The sequence below is a fragment of the Passer domesticus genome, chromosome 14, assembly GCF_036417665.1.
Source record: "Passer domesticus isolate bPasDom1 chromosome 14, bPasDom1.hap1, whole genome shotgun sequence".
Taxonomy (NCBI): Eukaryota; Metazoa; Chordata; class Aves; order Passeriformes; family Passeridae; genus Passer; species Passer domesticus.
Genome location: NC_087487.1, coordinates 15,908,109 through 15,931,576, shown reverse-complemented (window position 1 = coordinate 15,931,576; position 23,468 = coordinate 15,908,109). Strand labels below are relative to the sequence as shown.

At 49.5% G+C, this 23,468-nt stretch overlaps 1 long non-coding RNA gene across 1 annotated transcript in view; it reads right to left on the bottom strand.

Annotated features, from left to right (window-relative positions):
• LOC135280706 (uncharacterized) overlaps positions 1-23,468 on the bottom strand; it is a 30,481-nt gene extending 7,013 nt beyond the window's left edge. Inside the window, exon 1 of the long non-coding RNA XR_010347562.1 lies at positions 23,404-23,468. This is a non-coding gene — a long non-coding RNA (uncharacterized LOC135280706). The remainder of the gene's footprint in view (positions 1-23,403) is intronic.

Sequence of the window (23,468 nt, the reverse complement as noted above, 5' to 3'; positions counted from 1 at the left end):
GATGAAACCATGCCCAGTATGGACCAGAGTGATACCCAGGTGGGGTCTGCAAGGGACATCATTTTAGCAGAATAGATGAGAAAGGGATTCATCTCTCCCCTTGCTTCAATTTCCACTTCTTTCTCTTTGTATGCATCTATTAAAAGTGAAAGATGTCTGATGAGTGTAAGCAGGTGCTTCTCTGGCATAAACCATCACAGGATTTTTGAGAAACTTATGGTAATCTCCAGAACATGGCCATCAAGCTCTTTGTGAAGCATTCAAGGCAATACCTATACAAATCTTCTCTCTAATTTAATCCAGACTAGTTGAGACTGGGCTACGTCCAGAGCAGTGAAAATCTGGTTGAATAACCATCATCAAAGTCAAGCAACAAAGGGAGCAAATTACCAAATCAGCAAGCTTGGGGCAGGTGTCCCCTGGAGAAAGGCTGGTGAGCTTCCCTTTAAAGGCTTGTTTTGTGCAGGGGAAAGCTCTCACCTCCCAGAGTAGCAGTTCTGTCACAGATTAATAGTCTCTTTCCATAGCAACACCTGACCCTTTCCTCCCCTTGCCTTGATTATACATACATATATACATATATATACATACAGGCATATTCCCTGTCTAGGGAAAGAATGGACAGCTGACAATTTTCTGTGGCATCAGCACAATTCAATGAAAGGGAGGCTTAAAAAAAATAGAGAGAGCTGGAATGCTGCTTCTAAAAAAAGAAATATGGGGAGTCACAGGATCTGCAACCGTGTCAACAGCACAACAAGGTTTTATCAGGAGCTTCAGACAGGATCCTGAAGCTTCCTGAAGAGCCTCTACTACGTCAAGTATTGAATAAACGTGGGTGACAGCCCTTTGGAAACTGGCCACTGCTGGGGCAGCTGCAAGGATGTCCAGGAAAAGGCAGATGCCTACTTGGCCCCTCTCAGGCAATGCTGTAAAACTTGGTCTGCAAGTGCCTGGCTGAAATCCCAGCTGAGCTTGCATCATCTCTGGCCACAGCCTTTCAGATGGAAAGCACACCCTTGGGGTTAGGAGCAGAGACATCTTTCATGGCTTCCTTCAGCCCGTGGTGTGCGGGATGGCTCGGGCAGGGCTTGGCCTCCTGCCACCTCTTGCAAGGAGGAAAGTACAAATAAAAGCAAACCTAGAATAACACAGTACATGGGAATGAAGTGAGTAGGAGCTGGAGAGGAAATTCTTTCCAGAGGAGGGTCCATTAATAATATTGTATTTACAGGAAAATTAATTTTGCACAGTGAACTGAAGGATTCTGTTTGCAAAACTGAACCTGTGCATAAAACCAACACATGTCCAAAGGGGAAAAGGTCCTCAGGTCCAGGGATGTGCTGTAACACCATTCAGAGGCCACACAAAGCTGCTCATAAAAATCTCAGGGGGGTTTTATCAATCCCTTGATAAAGCAGCTGGCACAGGGGAGTGTCCACCAGCACTGAGCTACAGAGCAGTGCAGGGGGTGGGTGACACTGAGATGGTCTCAGGGTGACAAAGAGCATGTCCCTCGTGCCTCTTCACCACATTCAGAGGGTATGGAAACATTTGAAGGAGGTGAATTCTACCGGAAAATGTTGGGGTAAAAGCAGATCCCCTGACCACGTCAACAGAGAAACAAAATGCTCTCGTGGAGCTACTGAATAAAAAATAAAAGCTTGCAGAGGAAAACAAGATCATGTTTAAGAAATCCAGTATGGAACGGATCCACATCCCAGGGAGAAGGGAACTTGCAGGTAAATTGGAGGCTGGCAGTGACCCAAAACTGCTAAAGAGCACAATGCAAAGCATCGAGTGCCTGCTACTGATACTCCAGTGATCTGATGTGAAGAAAAGATATTGCCCACGGGAAAAAAAAAATCATTCCTAGAGGCCAATAGATTAGGTAGTGTTTGTTCCAGCTGTGAGGAGCAGGAGGCAGCCTATCAACATACCAAAATATCTTTGCATCTCTCATTAGAGCTGATGAATTTTTCCTTTTTTTCCCCTCTGATGAAACAGATGTCCAATTCATCACATCTGAAACATTTTGTTTCATCCCCAAAGATCTGGGCTCCTCACCCTGGGGCACTCCCCTGCTGAGGCTGTCCCTGTGAGCTCGGGGGCCTTGGGGCTGTGGGTCAGGAGGGATTCCTGGGTTCAAGGCCCCGCAGCAAAGCCAACAGGCGTGTTCCAGGGGAGGCTGAAACAAAGGGGGTTGAAATTCCCAATTTGTTAACCTTATGGACCCTCTGAGGCTGCTCACAGCCATAGGAGTTAAAAAGGATGGGGAGAGGTGAGGGGAAAAAAAAAATGACAGTGCTTTCCTTGCTTGATGTTATTATCCCAGGGCCACGGTGGGCTGGGGACCACTGGGACAGAACAAAGAGCTGCTGCAGACAGCAGTGTGCTCAGAGGGAGGGTCCCACCTGCTGAATGAAGCACAGATTTTTGACTTTTTAATCCCAGGCTCAGTCAGAGGGTTATTAGACCGTGACCACTGGGCCTAAACCAACAGCAGGCCCCTGACTGGTAATTTCTACAGATTATATTGATAAAATAGAGGATTTCTTTGAAGCCAATGCATGTTTCTGCTCTTGCCATACACAAACCATCCTGGAAAACCACATGTGATGCATTCCCTGTGCATTCCTCTGGCATCTCCAATGAAATAAACTCCACTAAAGTCAAAGCCAAGCTATGTTCAGCTGTGTTGGAGAAACAAAAATACATTCAATACACTCTCGTAATGTGTAAAACTAAAGAAGCTCACAGATAAAGGTAACTTCTAAAAATATGATTGAAGGAGTTAAAACCTAGAAAGAAATTGTTAGCAGCAAAATCTGATGGAGTAAGACTCTCACCAAAGCATCCTTACTCTCTGTAAGCTCTCAACCTTGCAGCTGAATTAAGGGTTATCTTCTACGAAGATATCCAAACCTGATGTTCAAGACCGAAGTGAAAAATAAACTCATGGGCTCCTTCAAAATAACAGTTTGAAATACATTGTTCACCTTTAAAATCCTGATAATTATGACACTTTTAAGCCTGGGAACCCAGGAGAACAAATTATAGTCCCGATGTTGAGCTGCAATTCCAATTCAGCATTTCCTCACTGTGAGTCTCCTCACAGACACACCTGCTCAGTCTCTGCTGGCCTGAGATTTTTATTTTTTTAATTTGTAGAAAGGTGGGAATCAGTAAATGTAGGTGTAAGTTAGGATAATCACCTTAAAAGGCTGAGTTGTTTTTTTAATTTCTCTAAGGTTTTCTCTTTTTTATATCATTCATTGTGCCGAGAACAGGAAAGGTTTGCCCACCTGGGTGTCTGTAAACCTTCCTGGGGTCTGTGTCAAGCTGATTTTTATATATTCCCCCTTGGAGAAATCTCCTCTGCAGGGAACAATAAGTTCAGATTTACAGTAGGGAATAGGAGAACTAAATTAGAGTTCTCACGAGAGTAAAATAAGGATAACCACAAGAATCGTCTACGGCTCAGTCGAGCGAGCAAAGTTCCAACCAGAAGGCAACTTTAATTCGGTTTATCCCTTCCCACCACACCCATTAGGCAGGGTCATCTCAGTCCCGAGCCCCGCGGGGCTGTGGGCAGGGAGGCAGGGAGGGATCTCTGCCCTCCCCGCTCCTCCTGCCCCGCGGGCTCCGAGGGGAGCGGAGCAGCCCCGGCGCTGGGAGGGCGGCGGGCGCGGAAGTTCCGCGGGTGCGGGACCCCCAGCGCGGCCTGAGAGTGCAATTAGCATTATCTCGATGAATTTCTAGGCAGCGAGTCCTTGCTGTGCCTTTCAGAAGTCGCGGGGCACTCTGTCCCCATCTGTTCCTTTATGATTATTACTTTACTTTTTTTTTTTTTAATAGTAATCGTTGACCTGATATAGATGACTGGGGGAAAGGGGGGTGATGTGGCTCCTACAGCGTCAATCAAAACTCTTTCTCCAACCCTCCCCGCACGACCACTTTCTATCTCCCAGCTGTACTGGCAAGATGTTCTCAGCCAAATACATGATTCTATTAATGAGCACTTATATTTGCTAAGGAATGCAAATTCTTTCTCTCCGTGTATTATTAGCTGTATCAGAATGTTTGTCCTTTCAGTCCTCTTTGAAGTTGAAGGAGGAAAGGCTGCTGTGTGGCACTGAGAAGGGAAAAAATATGAGAGAGAGGAAAAAACACTTCTAACTCCTCCGGGTTTTTATTTGTTCTCTTGCCAAAACCGCCAAAGGTAGCAAAAGTTACAGAAATTATTTAAAATCTGTGGTCTTTTCCCTCCAAATTAGATAGATTTTTTTCCCAACTGATCATTCCCTTTTCATAATAATGGGATCTAATGAACAGCCTGGTTTGAATTTGCTTTATAAAATAATCTCTCAGATGCTGTGGAGAATCTATTACGCGTGGGATGGAAACAAATCCAATTGCCTCCCCGAGCACGAGAACGGCTGTTTTCGGCGCTTTGGGCTGCAAAGGAGCACCCTCTCCCCCTCCTCTGCCACTTTGCGGCTGATGGAGGATCCGGGCAGCGCGGGGCTGCGCGCGGTGCCCGCTCCAGGCGGGAATTCCCGCAGGGCTGAGCGCAGTGCCCGCTCCACAGGGAATTCCCGTGGGGCTGAGCGCGGTGCCCGCTCCACAGGGAATTCCCGCGGGATGCGCAGTGCCCGCTCCACAGGGAATTCCCGCGGGATGCGCGGTGCCCGCTCCAGCGGGAATTCCTGCGGGATGCGCGGAGCCCGCTCCAGGCGGGAATTCCTGCGGGATGCGCAGTGCCCGCTCCAGGCGGGAATTCCCGCGGGGCTGAGCGCGGTGCCCGCTCCAGCGGGAATTCCCGCGGGATGCGCAGTTTCCGTGGCCGAAGCGCCTCTGGCTGCGGGCTGGCAGCGCAGCGCGGCTGCGGGGGATCCGCACCGCTGTGCGGGGCCGCGGTGCTCACCCACCCGCGGTCCCCATCCACGAGTGGGGGCTCTCCGTAGTGAAGTTTTTATTCCAGATAAACCGGGGGGGAGATGAAAGGGGGCCCCTGCGTCAGCTCAACTTTTGTCATGTATCACTTTTCCTCTTGAAAGGTGTTATAACAGCAATTCAATTACAATAAATAGTGTACATCATCCTCACAGCTGGAAAATTCTGTAACTAACTGTGACCAAACGTTGTAAAGGAATATAGCTTAACCAGTATTACTTTTTTTCTTCTTTTTTTTTCTTCTTTTTTTTTTCTTTTTTTTTTTTTTTGGTGCTGACCACAGGTTAATTAATTTCAAGGAGCTTAGTATATCTAAACAGAAACACACTGTGATGCTGGCAAGAAATCATAAAATATAAAACGTGGAATTAGGAAGATCATGTGAAATCTCCACAGCAGTGTTTGGTGCCTGGGAATAATTCTGGCGGTGCCCCTCAGCCGGCCCCCTCCGTTCCCGGTCCCCCAAACCCACCGGAGGCACGGAGCCCTCTGCAAACAGCTCAGGGCACACGCTGGCACCCCTCAGTGGGACACCCACCGCGGCTGGGGCTGTGTGCCACCCGCTGACCCCTTCAGAGCGCCCGTGAGCAACACGCGCGGGGCATTATATACATTACAGGCCGTACGTATAGACTGTGGTTAAACACTCGCTGCCAGCCCGGGGTTAACCCCGCGCAGGAGGCAGTGAGCGTTTCACCTCAGGGCTGCAAGGTGCTCGCAGAAACCGGGGTGCGACAAAAACCCAAAATCCCCCGTGGAACAAAAAGCCCAGGAAAGTCCCCGTGAGCCGAGCGCGGCTCCCCTTTCCACTGGCGGTGACACCAGCTGCCATCTCCCGCTGCAATTGGGAAGATTTCAGGAGGATTTCACTGCCTCGGGGGTGCAGGAAAAGGTGTTGGTGCCGTGGGAGGTGTTTTCAGCCCGACACGTGGGAGTGGGGTGGTTTCCCAGCGGGCTGACCCCGAGCGGGGGGACACGCGTGGGGGACAACCAGCGGTACCCCCGGACAGGAGCCGGGATAGGGCCCGGGAAGTCACATCCAGCTGGGAACAGATCCACTGGGCTGTCCTGCGTGGCCGTGGGGCAGCGGGAGGGGGAGGTCGGGTGGTGGAGGCGGGGCGGGGAGAAAGATGGGATGGGGCATCCCGGTTTGGGGAATTCAAACTAACACACCTCCCACTCCCCCCCCCCGAAATTACAGAGGCAGGATGAGAGGCAGGTGAGGAAGGGAAACAGGATCGTGCCCGCTCGCCAGCTCCTGCCCGATTTAGGGATGCTTTCACCAAGCAGGAGTCACCAGGAGGGTTCCCATTAATTTACACCTTTCTTAGCAAGCTCTTGGCCACGCTTCAAAACAAAAAGAAAAGCGGGGGGAAAAATTAAAAAAGAAAAAAATAACCCGCAAAAATCCACTCTCGGTTTGTGAAAACTTTATTGGGGGGAAAAAAAATGTCCATCCACGGATCGTCCTGGTTTTCTTTGAAAAGGGAGAAAACACAAATCGCCACGTCCAAATTGCAATCGGCAGCCCAGAACAAAGGTCCGAACCCCCGCGTTTTGCAGTTGTCAGGACAATCTTGTCCATCTCTAGGGTGAAAGGAATACAAATTCCCCCCCTCCTCTCCCTCAGCCCGCAGGAGGGGGCATCACCACTCCAAGCCTGCGCCCACCGCGCTCCCCGCAAGCCGGCTCGTTAATATTTCAGTTTTTCTACTCTCCCCAAGTAAAAGTTTGAGAGTTAAACTCCTGCCCCACGTCCTTGCCCAGAATGGCAACGATTTCCTCCTGCCAAGTTCGTTTGCTGCTTTTCCTCCCCTCCCTCCCCTCTGACCAGGTACGAGCTCCCCGCAGCGGGACGGGACCTTCCCAGAGATTAAAAAATATCCACGCGATGCGAGCACAAACGTGCTGGTTTACAGGGCAGCTCGATGGAAAAGTTAGGACTTCCGTAATTTTTTTCGGCTTTTTTTTTTCCGCCCCTCCGAGAATACAGTTTGTTCAGCTGAAAGAGGAAAATTCGGCAGAAGCTGGAGTTTATGTTGTACATGTGGAAAAATTCTCGGATTATTTTTTCCCCAAGCAGGGAAGTGGTTTTTTAAAATTGGCTTCTTTCTGTTTCTCCACTTTCCCTGTAGAATGCTTTTAATCTTGCGTCTTTCTAATTCTGTTTCTCCGATTTTCTGTCTTAATTTCCCTATTTCTAAAGTTGCACCCGAAAGTCTGGATTGCAGACACGTCACTATCCAGGTACAGGCAGAGTGGCACAAAAACCCGAATTCTCCTAATCCTGGTTTATCTTTTCTGGGAGAAAAAAACAAGAGCTGCCCCCAAAAGATATTTCTAATAATCCTTTGAAACAACCCATTTCTGTATGTTCGAATTATTTTATTTTAAATCCTTTAGCCTTGTTCATTACCTTCAGAAAATTGCTTCCACTACCGCCTAGGTTCATTTTTGTGACATAACCCTGAAATATTCCCAGCAGAGGAAAATACACCCTGAACGCATCCCTTAAAAGTTTTTTGGTTTTTTTTTTCTTCACACCCTCAAGTTCGTTGTTAATTTTTCATCTTAAAGTTCTCATCCTTCATTTAGAAAAAGTGGGGTCCGCGAAAAAATGAGGGGGTTATTTGTTAATTAACTGGTTGCTTCAGATGGCAAGGGTAAAAAAAAAAAAAAAAAAAAAAAAAAAGGAATGTTTTGTTCATTATTGAGATGTCATTTGCCAGAGTTACCACTGTCACATTTGGGGAGGAGCGGGGGAACGAGAAACTTTGGCGGTTTCAAATACAGACTTTCTTATCATAAATTTAACAATGTAAATATCATCATTTTAGGCATTTTACAGAGGTTATTTTCCACTTCCCAGCGTGGCAAGGGCGGTTATGTTTTATTTCTGAAAAGATTGTGAAACTTCGGTTACTCAGTGGAGTCCGAATCCTTTTTCATCCTTTCCAAGGAGAAAAAAAATTTCATCTTTCTGCTTAATATTTTTTCATAAAGAAAAAAATTTATATATATATATAAATGATCAGTTACCAAAAGCACATTTTCGCTGCTTCCCTGTCCTCTCTTTACCTGAAGAAGCACACACGGCACCACAGAAATTAATTTTAAAATATCAATCCCACAAAAATCCATGCAGGATGTGCAGTGTTGGGCATTTTTTACTAATTCTTAGGACCTGTCTTGCAGAGCACCCAGGAGGAAAACGCAGAGAGGGAAACTTTCGGGCGGTTCGAGGTCGCCTCGGAGCTAATTAGGAAAGAGCATCCCGGCAAGGTCCGGTTTCCAAACCCAGCTCCTTTCCTTTGGAAAGTTACCCGCATCATTTCTTTTAGAAACCACAATAATTAGACCTGAGCTAACTACTCTTCCTCCTCGTCAACAAATCAATAGCAATTAATTTGAAATAGCTGAGATGATAAAACACTTCCTATTGCACCTGACCTTGCCGAAAGAGCTATAAATAGAATATATACTGAATATATGTTTTAACTCAATTCCCATTGCTTTAATTCTTCTTTTGCTGTTCTTCAGCTCCTAGGACACTTCTAAATTTTCTAATTCCTTCCGGTTTTATGACTTATTTTTTCAGACTTTAACATATTTTATTAGAACGATTCAATGTTTTTAATAAAACAATAACGGTACGAGATGTTTGTAGCAAAAGTCATGTAGTTACATTAAGTTCGAGTAAAAAATATATCTCGTGGAAGAATATAAGATAAATGATACAGTATTAGACACGAATATACATGTAGCCAGTATTTTATCACTTGTGCACACTGTTTCAGAGGACCTGGATTGATCTAAAATTGAAATTGTAGAGAAGAAGAAGGTGATGGGGTGGGAGGACTGTAAAGGGAAGAGATCAGAAACGTTTAGGTGTGGAATATTAATTATGAAACACACAACTCTCTTCACTTTTCTTTGCTCAGTAAGAAAGCCTCGTCTTCCCCCGCTCCCCCTCTTGCTCCTTCTCCCTCTCTTTTATTGGAAAGAGGATCCTAAATTCCTTTTGACTGATAGGAAGTTACAAGACAAGATGCTATTTTCCCTTTCTTTTCTGACAACTCTGTCATCCCCGGGATCATAGTCATGTCAGAGTGTCTGTCTGGGAGAAGAAGAAGAAGAAGGAAAAAAAAAAATCAGTGGAGCCTGTGGCCATCTTTGCATCAAAATTTTCCAGACCTCTATTTTTGATTGTGATCCCGCTGATCTGAGTTTGAAATGCGAACACAGCAAAGCCCCTAAGCCTTCAATCGTGTGAAATTTTCAAAAGATCTCTAGAAGCAATCTCAGGCTGTCTGACCCCTGACAGGCGGAGATCTCTTTATACCTCTCTCTGCCAGCACTTCATTTGTTGGAATATCTTTCAGATTTGCACCTCCAGATGACAACCTGAGTGTTTATTATGTGTATGAATCTGAAATCTTCACTGCAGTACAAAGGAGACGTCTTAAACATCATGTTTAATTTCAGATCATAATTACCTGCTTCTCTTTTGCTTCTAATTATCTATTCCTCCTTCCTCTCTGTGGCATGTTGATATTTGGTTGTTTCTCCCTTTTAATCAGCCTTTCTTGCTTACTTTTTTTTTTTTTTTCATATTAGTTTAGTCCACGAGGGAATTAAACATGTCACGGTGGACACACATCATGCCTATGTGGAGAGATAAAATTCTAGCCATGAGTGCTTGCTCCCTATGGCTCTCTGTATACATGGATGTGCTCTGGAGAAATAATAACTATTCCTGCCATTATAATCCAGGTTGTTAGTATGCTTCATCTCCCATTAATCTTTATACATCAGTTTAAATTGGCAGCAGTGTTTATGTTTTGTCCCGTGACGTAGCAGCAATGTCATTTGATAGCAACCAAAGCAGCCGGAGCCCTTTAGCGTCCCTCCTTTCAGGAAAGCAGGAAGGGGGGAGCGGAGGAGGAATGGGAAAAATACAAATAATATATTAAACAAAACACCCCCAAACAGCTCTAACTTTCCCCCGGACATTTATGTCTCCTTCCTACCCTCCTGTTCACCTGTTTAAAGAAACCCTCTGTTGTCCAGGCTCTTTGGAGAGGGAGATGGAGCTGGTGATGCCGTTCCTGGTTATTTTTATTACATTTTACGCTGCTGGCGCTAATGCCTCAGGTGGAACGGCCATCCATTGAACAGCATGGTAGGTGTCATCCCAAGCGCCCAGCTCATTTTCACAGCCTTGCTAAGGTAGAGCCCCGCCTTGCTCTGCAGCTAAAAAAAGGGGGGAAATAAATGATCCTTGTGGGATGGCAAAAGCCCGCAGAGGTGGGAGGCTGCTGCGGGATCCCCGGCGTCCACCTCCTCCCCGGCGACCTCCCATCTCTTCCAAGGTGCTTAGGAGTTGAAGATAATTTTTTTTCCCTATGGGGATTTCACATCATTTGTCCCTACCCCGATGCTGTAGACCTGTGGTGCTGCTCTGCTGAACTTATGAAAATATCTCCTCCTTGGTTTAGTTTGCCCCGAAAACGCTTTGCCTATGTGTTCAGCTGTTTCTGTGTTTATCCATTTTTCCCATAAAACTTGTATTAAAACAAAATGTTACTTTTCTTTCTCTCAGGAGCTGTGTATAGAGACCCTCCCTTTTTGAAATAGACCGCAGGGACTGTCATTAGATCAGATGGCAAGCCTTTATAGAAAGTGTTTTGCATAATTACATACCAAAGCCAGAATAGTCACCCTCACATTTTATGGGTCACAAACCATCAACAATTGGCACATTATTGTCCAAGAAACCCAGTCCATTCACTGATAGAGAAAACTAGACTGCCTAATCTAGAACTGAAGAAGATTGAAATTTCTTCTAACAAGAACCCAGAGAAGATTATTTTCAAACTGACAACGTGTTTACATATAGTTATAAAGTTCAGAGGACCGGTGGGGAGAGAGAAAGGGTATAAACCACTAAACATGATTAAGAATCGCACAGTGGCCTAATATAGATGGTTCATCAAAAAGGAACAGACTGAAAGCTCCCCCCCAACCCCGCCCGCGCCCCCCCCCGCCAGCCCCTCTCCTTTTCAGATCTGTTCCCTTTTCTACCGTTGTGATTCAGTAATTAAGATATTCTTATTTGGACAGACAGCTCCTCTGGTAACTGAATAATATTAGTTCCCTTTGATGTCAAACTTTTGACAGTTATCACACTAGCATTGGGCAATTTAGCACAAATGCCCTCTTTTTTTTTTTTTTTTTTAAGGGGGGAAAAAAGTCTTTGAAGAAAAGTAATAAGTGTGATCGCTATCAGCAAATGATGTAAATCTCAGTGGACAGGCATCCCTGGGTATAAATTACATTTTGTTGTATATAATGAAGCGAGTTTTGTTTTTACCTCATTCCCTTATCAACGTCCAAAATTAAGGCAATAATCCCACTTCCTTCACACCAATTCACCACAGCCCCTCTCCCCCCTGATTATTTTCTTTTCTTTCACGGGAAAATTGGACGGTTTTCCAAGCCCTCCCTCCCTCTCTCCCTCCCTACACCCCCCTGCCCCGCTTCCCACCCACCCGGCGCAGCGCGGAGCCACCGGCGCTGCCGTGCGGGGGAGCGGCGGCAGCTGCGGGCCCGGGCCCGGCCCCGCTTCACCTGAGCCCCTAAAGCCTCGCCCTGAAGCCCCTCCTTTTGCCACGGCCCAAAAAAAAAACCCCAGGGCAAACAGCCCTTTTCTTGTGGCGCCTGGCAGCAGCAGGATGGAGGAAATAATAATAATAATAATAATAATAATAATAATAATAATAATAATAATAATAATAATAATAATAATAATAATAATAATAATAATAATAATAATAATAATAATAATAATATCCCCGAGCTGGATTTTGCGAGGGGCGTGGAGCCCGCCTGGCTGGGAATAGAACCGGTTCCTGCGAGGAGTGGTGAAGTGTTGGGGGGGTGGATTGCAAACATTGCAAGATCCAGCTCGGGACTTTGGGAGAAGGGGTCTGTTTGCCTCTCTCCAGCATCCCCTGTCCCCGAGCAGGAGCTTTTCACTGCAGCTTTAGGGATGAGCCCCTCACTTGCCCCTCTCCGGGCAAGAAACCTCCCCGGCACCGGGCGGAGATGAGGTGCAGAGACTGATTTATTCTGCTTTTTCCATCATAACTTTGCTGGAGGGGGGCGGGGATGGGGGGGAGGAAGGCAGCTCTCGCCAGGTTTGCCTTATCGCGAGATCTGGGCAATTAAAATAATATTAAATGGAATTTTTAAAAAGCATAACAAACGCATCCTTCAGTTCTTAGTGGAGGGAGGCGGCGGGGGGGAAGAGGATGCAGCTCCCTGGCTGCAGTGTCCTCGCTAATCCCGCGGTGCCCGGGACAGCTGGGTGCAAGTGGCGTGTCCCCGTGTGCCGCCAAGCCCCATCCCCATCCTCCCCATCCTCCCCATCCTCCCCATCCCTCTGCAGCCACCGCGGGCACGGGCAGCGCCCCGAGCGGCCCCGCCGGGGCCGAGCAGCGACCCCCGGTCCCTCCCCAGCGCTCACCCCGGGACGGGGGTGCCGCCCGTGGGCTCCTCCCGGCGCGGCACAGGCGGCCCCGGCCAGCCCTCCCTTCCCTCCCCGCCTAATTAGCAGCCGTGGGGAGCGCCCTGATTAATTTAAATGCTTTTTGTAACACTGTAAGGGTGAGAGCCGTGTCTGCGGCCGCAGACGGGTTATATTATTTTCGGGCTCAGGTTTCGGTGGCCCGGGAAGGGGGGACGGCGGCGGGATCGCTGAGGATGCGTTTGTGCTTCCCGGCAGATAACGTCGCCCCCAGCATCGTCCCTCGCCCCCAGGGAAGCGGCCAGGCTTTTCTGGACGCTTCGCTCCAAAAGGGTATCCTCGTGTTGTGTAACATTTTCCGAGGATTTTCATTACACGTTCAGCCAAAGGTAACACAATCAGAGAGGGGAAAGTTTCTTTCCGTGGCCTTTTTCCCGATGCCGGCACCCCGGGGCTGGTGGGGCCGGGGACTCGCTCGCCCGAGGCGAGGCCAGCTCCGGGCCGGTGGCCGAGGGGTGTGAGAGAAACTGGGCCCAGCTGGCCCCACAAACTCCTACCGTAAAAATAAATCTTCGCCTGCCGCTGCCTCCGCATCCTCCGTGCAAATAAACCTCGGGGAAAGCTCCCTGGAGCTCCTGGGAAGTCCACGCGGGGTGTCGGGCGAGGGAAGCGCGTCTCCCCAGCGCGGCGGGCAGGGGACACTGGGCTGGGCTGTGGGACAGGCAGGGGACACCGAGCCCCGCACGACCCGGGCTCGGCACCCACGGACCCCCCCTGCCAAGCGCGGAACCGTTCCCGCCGCACCCCGCAGCCACCAGCTGCTGCTCCAAACTGGGGGGACGGGGAGTCACTGGGGCAGTCTGCACTTGCAACAGGTATAGAGGTCATTTTCCTTCCTCCCGAGCTCTTCTCTAAAGAGAGAGGCTATTTTTTTTTTCAGAGAGAAAGGGGTCCCTGCGGAGGATCTGTTGTTTTTCTCATGGAAATAATAATAATTTTTTAAAAGTTAAAAAAAGAAGAAAAATGTATCTGCGTCTCCATATTTTTCAAGGATAAAGACTTGAGAAGTGCAATGTAAGAGACAGCTTCAGCTTCGGAGGGAGTGTAGTCAGACAAGGAACTTCAAATAAAGTCCTTGAGCGGTGAAAGAGAAAGTGCGGAAACTTTCCCAAAGGTCACCTTTAAAGCAGCAGAGAAACTTCTCTCTCAAGTTCTCCGCTCTGACATTTCTCGGGGGGGCGAGGGCGCCAGGACTTGCCTAAAATCGATAACACTTTATAGAAAGAAGCGCGGGTAACGTCTCAGACACCCCCCGCCCCCCGTTCCCAGCCCGTGGCCCGCGTTTGTGGCCGCTGGTGCCGAGGTGCGGCCGCGCCCGCGGAGCGCCGCGCTCGGGCGCACACCTCTGCCCCCGCCACCTCGGGGGGAAAAATCCCCAGGACTAGGAAAAAAATCAAGGACAGTTAGCAGTGCTGGGAAAGGAAAAGCAGCGCTTTGATTTATATTGTGTTCGGGAAAGAAAAAAAGTGGGGAAAAGGCAATTAAAAAATCCATTCCGGCCCTGAGTCCCAAGCAGAGTTCTCGTAGTTTGTTTGTCTGTTTAGAGCTTATTTTAAAACCATTTTACTAACTTAAAAAAAAAAAAAAAAGGAAAAGTTTATAAACCCCCGGGTGGTATTTGTATTTCCAAGAGCAGAGGCAAAGCCTCCGCACCCCGTCCCGGGGCTGCAGCCCGGAGCGAGGTTTGGGAAGGGCGCAAGGAGAGCCTGCGGGAGCGAACCCTCCGCACATCACACCAGTCATGGATTCATTCCTAATAATTCCTTAGAAAGGAGCGGCAATTCCTTCCTTTGCAATGGTTTTTGGGTTACACGCGAGGCCGGGAAGGGACGGGAGGAACGGGCGATATCCCCCTCATGCTTGCACTTGTTTCGCTCACGAAAATTATCTTTTTCTCCCCCCAAAAATCGACCTTTTCCTCTCCTGTTATTCCTCCAGATTTTCTTTTTTTCATTTATTTCCCTTTTCATTTTTTTTCCCCACGCTGTGCCTACAAGCATGCAGGTAGTAAACGAACCAGGTAAAGGGGAGGGAATGGCCCATATTTATTTTGAAAACCTTCCTGGTGGAGGTTGCTGGTTCGGTACAAGGATCAGTTTGGCCTTAAATACCAGTAACGCGGCGAGACTTTTGCTGGAAAGGCCTCTAAAAACGACAAGGGGGAGGAAAAAAAAAAAGGAGAAAAAAAGGAGAAAATAGCTGATGCCTCCCTTTCCCAGCTGGATGTTGGGGATCGTTTAAATACCCCTTTTTCCCTTCGAGGGTCCATAATAAAAGCGGTGACAATGACACTGGTTTCCGCACAAGGAGGAATGTTTCGCTGCTTTAACATTGTTATTTTTGGCGGCGGGTGAGGCTCGGGGAAGGCGGCAGCACCCAACGCCGCTGCGCTCCCGCAGCTCCTACTGCGACACTGTATTAACTCCTAGTTAAGCCAGCAAATAATATTGTTCATTCATCTTTTTCAAAGTTGATTTATAGCAATCGACAGGTTAAAGCGTCATCTGACTTCATTACTTTTAAAAGCTGTCTATTTCAGAACTGTCACTTTTCATCACTTAAACCGAATAAACGGTTGAAGAAATGAATTGAGAGAGACTTGGAGATCGTGTTTATAATTCTTTGTCTCGACGTTAACATTCCTAATGACCTGACCTGCATGGGGAACCTGCGTGCCTAACGCCGAGATTAAAAACAATAATAAAAAGAAAATCAACATCAACCCGCCAGCCTCCAAAAGTTGCAGGGAAGGCGAGGAAGTGGGGACAGAGGAAGAGCAGGACCGAGATGCTGCACTCGCACAGGGGAGGCATCATGTATGATCACACATGTGCCCACGCACGGAGATGTGGAAGTTAGGACTGGCTTAGCTGTAAATAATTCTCTTGTGTCCGTTTCTTCCTCACACTCCTATCGCGGCTGTTTAATGTGTGGGGGGAGCGTGAGGGGGGAATAATAATAGTAATCATCATCATTATATTTTAAAAACCATTAAAGGAAAGGTATCTCGCATCCTTTAGCTGGCTGAGTAATTTTCATACACTATTAAGATATTTCTTTAGAAGCAACAAGCGATCATCTCCGAGAAGGTTGCAGGTATTGCAGGGAAAGGACAGACCCATAAAGGAATTTTTTTCCCACGTTTTTTAGAGACCTTAAAAGAGTAAACAAAAAAAAAAATCTAAATCAGAGAAATGCACTCCTCAATGACAGCACGCGTCAAGGCTCTCAGGAGTTTCCCTGGCCACATAAAAACTGGCTGCTCTGTGTTTGCTCCCCATGCTGGGAATTCACCTTTGTGGGAGTTCTTCTCCCTGCGCGTCCAGCTTCCCGCAGCGTGTTTGGCTCTATAAAACTATTGCCAATAACCTGCGTTTATTAATAAATCCTCGCCAGAGATGCTTCCAGGGGGCAGAGCTGTGGGAGAGGCGGAATTATTTTAAACAAAGCAGACAGGTTGCTCCCTACCTTTGATCTCCCTTAACGCCGGGCGCGTGAGCGCTAAAATAACACTGACCACCCTAAAAACGGAGCAGAGGCGCCGGCAGAGCCGGACCCCGCTCCGCGGCCGCGCAGGAGGCGGGATGCCTGCAGGGGCGCGCGGAGAGCGCGGGTGCGGAAGGTGCGTGCTCCAGAGCACTGCAAGGGGAGTGTGGGGGGGCTCAGACCGCGGCCGGCCGCCACCGGGCGGGATGGATTTTAATAAAAAACCCGTGAGATGGGCTCGGACGGTGGGTGTTTTTTTGGTGGGGTGACCCCGCTGCGCGCCCGCGTCCCCCCGCGCCGCCTCCCGCCGCGCTCCGCAGCGCCACCTCGCTGCGCTGGGCGCTACTGCAGGCGCGCAGGGCCCGCGCACCTGCGGGGACCGCGGGGACCGAGGGGACAACAGCGGGGGGACAGAAACGGGGGGACAGCAGCGGGGGGAAAAGCAGCGAGGGGAGAACCCCGAGGGGACAGCAGCGAGGGGACAGCACCGGGGGACAGCACAGGAGGACAGCAGCGGGGGGACCGAGGGGACAACAGCGGGGGGACAGCAGCGAGGGGAAAAACAGCGAGGGGAGAACCCCGAGGGGACAGCACCGGGGTAACCGAGGGGACAGCAGCGAGGGGACAGCACAGGAGGACAGCAGCGGGGGGACCGAGGGGACAACAGCGGGGGGACAGCAGCGAGGGGAAAAACAGCGAGGGGAGAACCCCGAGGGGACAGCACCGGGGTAACCGAGGGGACAGCAGCGAGGGGACAGCACCGGGGGACAGCACAAGGGGACAGCAGCGGGGGGACCGAGGGGACAGCAGAGGGGGGACAGCACAGGGGGAACCAAGGGGACAGCACCGGGGGGACAGCAGCAAGGGGACAGCAGCGAGGGAACAACTCCGAGGGGACAGCAGTGAGAGGACAACCCCGAGGGGACAACCCCGAGGGCACAGCCCCGCGGGACCCCCGCCGCCAGGTCTCAAATAGAACAGAAAGGGTTTTCTGGCGTTCTCCGCAATTTTTTTTTTTTTTTTCCCCCTCCCTGCTGCACGGTGGTGCCTGACCTCGCAGGGAGACCGAGCTCGGAAGTGTCCCGGAGCACAAGCTGCTGGGATAGGATTGGACATTGGGTTAAAAAGAGGGAAATTGAAGGGGCTCTCTCTGCCCGCTGTGGCCCGGGAGTTCAGGCAGCAAATTCTGAACTCCCCAAAAAAAAAAAAAAAAAAAAAAAAAGGCATTAACTACTATTAACTACTTTGTTCGAATCAAAATGATACTTAGAAGGCAGAGTAATTTCCTTATGGAGCACGTACCACTGCTATTTCTCAAGATAATTTAACAATTTTTAATCTGTTTGTTTTCCCCAGGAAAAAAAAAATTAAATGGTAAAAACCCCCAAACACCAGCATTAGCTGATATAGTTCGAAATTCCCACGTCGCTTAAGGGAATAATCATAATAATAATGGAAAAGGAAGCAGTGAATAATGCAATGTAAAGAAGATGATGAAAACGTAAAGTCTCGAAGTAGTTTCAGCACTTGGAGGACTCATTTGGGAAATTATTAAAAAGAAAAAGAAAAGGAAAAAAAAAAAAAAAAAGAGGAAGGCCCCTGCAGGCTCACAATAGGGGCAGTGTCACATGCGCGTTTCAAAGCACCCCGCGGATCTCTCCGCGGGCCGGCTCGCAGGCAGGTGCTGCGCGGGGAGGCGGATTTGGGGGGATCCCTTTTCGGCCCCTCTGAGAAGGGAGCAGCGGCAGTGGCAGGAAGGAAAGGAAAGAAAGGAAAGTCCCCATCTCCCAAGCTTTTAGTGGCTTTGGGTGACAACGGAGGGCAGACGTCCCCGGGTCCTCTTGGCCCTCCCGTTTGCAGGGAACTCCTGCCCACCAGCACACATGGCAGTTGTTTAGCATGAAACGTGCTATTAAGTATTGATCAAGAGCATCCACATGTTATTCCGAGAATGTAAAGAGCTATTAAGAGCCATTTGACTTTACCAGAAAGTAGCGAATATTAGTTAATGAGTAATGGAGAAAATAGAGAGGTGCGGGGCGGCGGGGCCCCGGCCGGCCCCAGCACAATTGGATTCTTTCAAAGAAAGCAGAAAAGAAGAGGAAAAATCGCTCTATTTTTTAATTCCAGCGAGAATTTCAACCGGGAACAATATAACCCAACAGCTGCGACAGGTGGAAGAGAGATAATTGAGCAAAGGCTGCTTTTGACAATTAATATTGCGGGGAGATAATGTCCCCGGTCGGGGTTTGTTAAGAGCCCGGGGATGCGAAGAGGCAGCGCGGGGGATGCAGCAACACTCAGAAATTATGAAAAACACTCAGAATTATGGAAAAGGGGGGGGGAAAACCCAACAAAACAGGAAGATGAAAAGATTGGGAAGAAATTCCCCCTGTCCAGTGCGGACAGCGGATCCCCCAGGCTGAGAAGTTGCCCGTCCTAACATCACCTTCTTTTTTTTTTTTTCTTTTTTTGGTTTGCTTTATGGGGGTTTTTTTGGTGGTTTTTTTCCCCTTTTTTTCTATCCTTTTCTTTTTTTTCTTTTTTTTTTTTTTTTTTTTTTAAGAAAAGATTGTTTCAGGTAGACAACTTAATGCCCTGAGTCTTTTCTAAAAAATGCTTTTATTGCTATTGCACTTCCTACCACAAGATGCAGAGCAAGTCAGCGGAGTTTGTATTACAACTATGTCATAATGTTTCACTGATGCAAAACATGTAGCCAGAGGGGGTTGCTAATGATTCCTGGATTAGAGAGAGGGAGAGCGAGAAGTGAGAAAAAGAAAACCTGGTTTCTTTTCTTTTCTTTTTTTTCCCCTCTTCTTAAACTACGTAAAACCTGCCCATTAATAACCAGCCCTTGCGACATCTCAGTATCTCGCACAGACACGCGGACCTGCCATGAGCCTTTTAAACACCGCAAACGTTTTGCATATTCCACCTATTAATTATGTTTGCAGCCTATTAATTTCAGGAGGTTCTTTTCAAGAGAAGACAACTTCCAACTTTGTATCCGTGTGGGGGGCGGGATGCTCCAAGAGCTGGGGATTTCCGCTCGGGGTGAGACCGCTTCAAAGTCACCCTACCGCTGCCCCCCAAAATCTCTCCCCTCTGCCCAGGGTATGCAAAACCTCTGTCCCGGCTGCTCCGGGTGCGGGCCGGCTCCTCTCAGGGCCCCTGGGGAGATGAGGAGAGGGATGGGAAGGGGAGATGTCGGGATTAAGGAGCGCCCTGCCGAGATGCCACCCGGCGCTGCGGGGCTTTCCTCGCCCTCCTCCCGTGCTGGGCTCTAGGCCCGGCGGCCAAGGCTCTCCGGGGCAGGGTGGGAGGTTTGTGGGAGGGATGTGAGCCGAGCAGGGCACCGTGCGCAGCCCTCCTGCGCGGTGAGCAGGGACAGGGGGGTTCGGAGCTGGGGCTGCGGACCCGCGGGGCTCGGGGCGCCCGTTCCGGCCTCATGGTCCCTGCTCCCCGCAGCCTCCCCAGCAAGGCTGCAGCTGGAAAAGATTTCCCCTATTTGATAAAATAGTTTTCTTTTTAATTTCTCTTGTTTTTCTTTCTTTCTTTTTTTTCTATTTTTTAAAATTTTTCTCCTCAGAATGAACCTCTGAAACCCGTGCAGGGAACGACGGGCGTCCCGGGGAGCCGGGCAGTGCCCAGACAGCTCGGGACCCTGTCTTGGGGACCGCTGCCACCTCCTCTGCCCCGGCCACCACGGGCTGGAGCCATCTCCATCCCTCCCGCAGGCTCGGGGGCGATGCTGGCCGCCGTCCTGCTCCTCCTGCCCCCAGGGGCAGCCGCTCCGCTCTGTCCCTCTCCCCGGAGTGACTCGTTGTCCCGTGCCATCCCTGTCCCCTCGGCCCAGCTTGGCATCACCCCTGCAGCGAGGCCGGATCAGGGACCTGCGGGGCCAGGTGGGACCAAAGAGCCCGAGACCTGCAGCATCCTCGGGAAAAGGCAGAGGCGAGGAAAGGGCTCGGGTCACGGCTCCAGCCCCTGAGATCTGCCGGGCAGGCAGGAGCTTTGCCCCTAAACCCCTCCTAAGCAGGACCCGCGGGCAGCTGCCAGCCCTGGAGCCCGACCCCGACCCCACGGCTGCCACCAGCCCCGGGCACCCCGCCGGGACGGGCAGCGGCAGGAGCTGTCCGGCCCTTTTATCTCCGGATTTCGCTCAGAAGAGATGAAAAATAAAAAGTTTCAAATGTGACCTACTTCCATCTCCCCCTCCCCCTTCCCTTCAGATATTCACGTCATCTATTAAGGGAGGGTGGGGGGGAGAAGGGAGAAGCTAAATTTACGAGGTCTGGTGGGTTCTGGAGTCTGGGTGCTGGGAAACAGGTGTTGGCAGTTCGCTAGAGTGTCAGTCAACTTTTGGAGATGAAGTCATTAGGGAGGTAGTCTCCTCGGAACAATCTGGTGGTTTCAGTCGGAGTTAATTTATACCGAAAAAAAAAAAAAAAGAGAGAGATAGGGAGAAAAAAAATGGAAAGAAAGGAAAAAATAAAAGAGCCTGTAGAAATACCGAAGGGGACAAACATAACGAGAACAGATTCACACTCCCACAGAATATGCCACTTGGAAGTCACATCCTGAGAAAAATAGCCGGCTCTCGCACAGCAGCGGCGCGGGGCGGGCGGGGGCTGCGCGGGGGGCGCGCCGGGGCGGCGGGGCTGGCAGGGCACAGCCGGGGGGAGAAGAGGTCCTGTCCACTCCCCTGGCCGCCCCGCACCTCCACCGCCTCCGCTCCGGCTCCCAAGGCGACAACAGCCCGGGAGGAGCCCGGCCAGGGTCACCTTCTGCCCGTGTCCCCCCCCAGCCCGCCGGCACCGGGGCTGGAAATTGCCGGTGACCCTGAACTGTTCCCGGCTGTCTGCGGAAAGGCCGGCGATCCGCGGGCCCAGACAAAAGGTTTCGTGTGCACAAACACAATCTCCTTCAGGCCTGAGCACGGCGCTGCTCGGAGCCGGGGCTGGCGGCAGCTCCGTGCCGGTGAGCCGGGGGCGGCGGGGGGCGGCGGGCAGGGGGGGCTCCGGCTCCGGCTGCGCCCGGCTGGGAGAGCCCGGCAAAGGCGTGGTGCGAGCTCTGCCTGCGAGGCATCATGGCATATCATGTGCTTCAAAAGATGGGGGGGGGGGGAGAGAGGAAAGGAATGATGCTCAGATCCCATCGCCCACCCCCCTTTGCAGTTGGGTGACAAATCACCTCCGTTGTATCAACCACTTGTTTCTTTTAGTATCGCGGGGAAAGATTTCATTAATGCTCCTCCAGCTCCCCTTTTTCCCCCCCCTCCCCTCCCTCCAAATCTATTTTCTTGCTCAGAGTGTGTCTTCTAATCATAATTAAAATCGTCTCATATACATCGGCGTCTCTTGTGTGCATATTGAATTGCAGGTGACTGGGCGGAATGTTATTTCACTCGTGTCTCTCATTTTTACATTTACACTCGCACGAAAACCACAACAACAACAACAACAAGAAGGGGCTGGTGGTGGGGGGGGGAAGGAAAAAAGCAAAAAAAGCCCACCACCTCCCCGGCCGCAGACAGGGTGGGCTGTGAACAGCGACAGAAAGGCGATAGTCGCGATCGATGCTTTAGCAGGCAGCCGTCACGTCCAACCCCACGGCCAGCCCGCTACTTCACTTAATATAATTAAGATTAAAACTGAAGTGCTGGCGGAGGGAGCGGGTGTCGCTGGGTCGCAAGGACAGCAGCGGGATCTGCTGCCCCGGCTCAGGCACGCAGGGGTCGCTTCTATTTAGCGATTTCCACCTTATTTCCCACATCCTGCTCTTTAGGCGCGGGCTGCGCATATGCGCGGCGGTGCGCGGAGGTTCCGCTCTGGCACAGGGCAGAAAGCTCACCCAGATGACCTTTTTCCTTTTTTCCCCCCTTAAAAGCAGAGAAAGATGATCTCTGGGCCGTTATTTACAGCCACGTAATTAAGTCAATATGATGGTTTCGAACCAGAATCCCAGTCCCACTCGCGAGAGGGGCTGCAGCCAAGTTTATTGTCTGGCACTTCAAGGGATGGGGGGGTTAATTTAAGCGCTATTGGTATTATTTCTCTACGTCCGAGGCCACAAGCAAAGCACAAACCAGAGTGCTGGGTGTTTATTCCAGGCGATGTGACAGTCTGGATGCAAGGCGAGGAGGGAGTGTGGGAGAGTTCAGGCGAGGGCTGAACCAGCCCCGCAAGCAGGGCTGAAACCCCTGTCTTCTTTTTCTTCCAGGCTTACATGAGGGTTTATCATTCGTTTCTTTTTCTTTACTGTTTTTTTTTTATTTTTTTTTAATTTTTTTTTAATTTTTTTTTTAACCAAACAGACACGCTTTGCTCATTTAATTTCCCGACACCTTATTCAGCCTCTGCACCTTAAAGTCCTTTGAGCGATAGGTTCACGTTTATACCTCCTCTGGAGCAAGTGCAAAATACACTTCAGCTCAAGGGCTGGAGAAAATCCTTCTCCGCAAGCAGAAGCTCTGCTGAGCAGCCTGGTGCTGCTGATTATATAGTGCAACTTGAAATGATCTCAGCCGGTGGAATATTAATCAAATCAATCAGGGTTGACAAATGAGAAATATTTGAGGGAAGGTGGTAATTTACAACTTTGTTATTAGTTAAGAATCTCCCGCCTTGTAAGAGTAATTAATAACTCCTGGATGGGAACAATTTGGAGACGGCAAGAAGACAGCGTCTTGAAATAAAACAGGATAAAGAGAGGGGTTGAGAAGTGAACTGCGCCTCCGTGGAAGAGAAATTGCAAATGATTTTTTAAAAGATGTCTACGGGGGCATTATATATATAATCTGTACATTATGTATACACAAGTATAAATATGGAATAATCAGGCGAGCGAGCGAGGGAGACTGGACAGGAGATAAATACTGAAAAAATAAATCAAAACATTGATTCTCGTGGTCACGTCTCCCGTCCAAAGATTAGATGAAACGCTGGGTTTCAAAGTACTTCAAAGAAATGATCCCCAAAATGCAAAAGTGCAAGGCAGAAACCGAAGGAGTGAGTCCGGAGTGATTTGAGAAATGGATTTTTCTGCCTCTCTCTCGTTCACCCACACTCCCCCTCTTCCATGCCTGATAAATGTGAAGACCCCTTTTCTCCCCAACTCCCGCTCAGATGGGAAAACTCAATTGTCTGCAATGTTTATAGTGTTAACCCTACTTATCTACAGAACCCTCCCCTCCCCACCCCTCCCTTTTCACTTTCCATAGACACACATTGATTATTAGACTGTATGGACCCCCCTCCTTTTCCACAACCCCACCCTCAACAACTGACCAAAATAATGACTTGTTGGAAAACTATAAATCATTTTCGTGTTTCAATCCCTGAAGACTCTATTTAAGTAAATAGGCTTACTGTGAAACAATGCATAGATCCAAGTCCTTCTCCGGATTGCTTCCAAATGCTGCCATCTCCAAAAC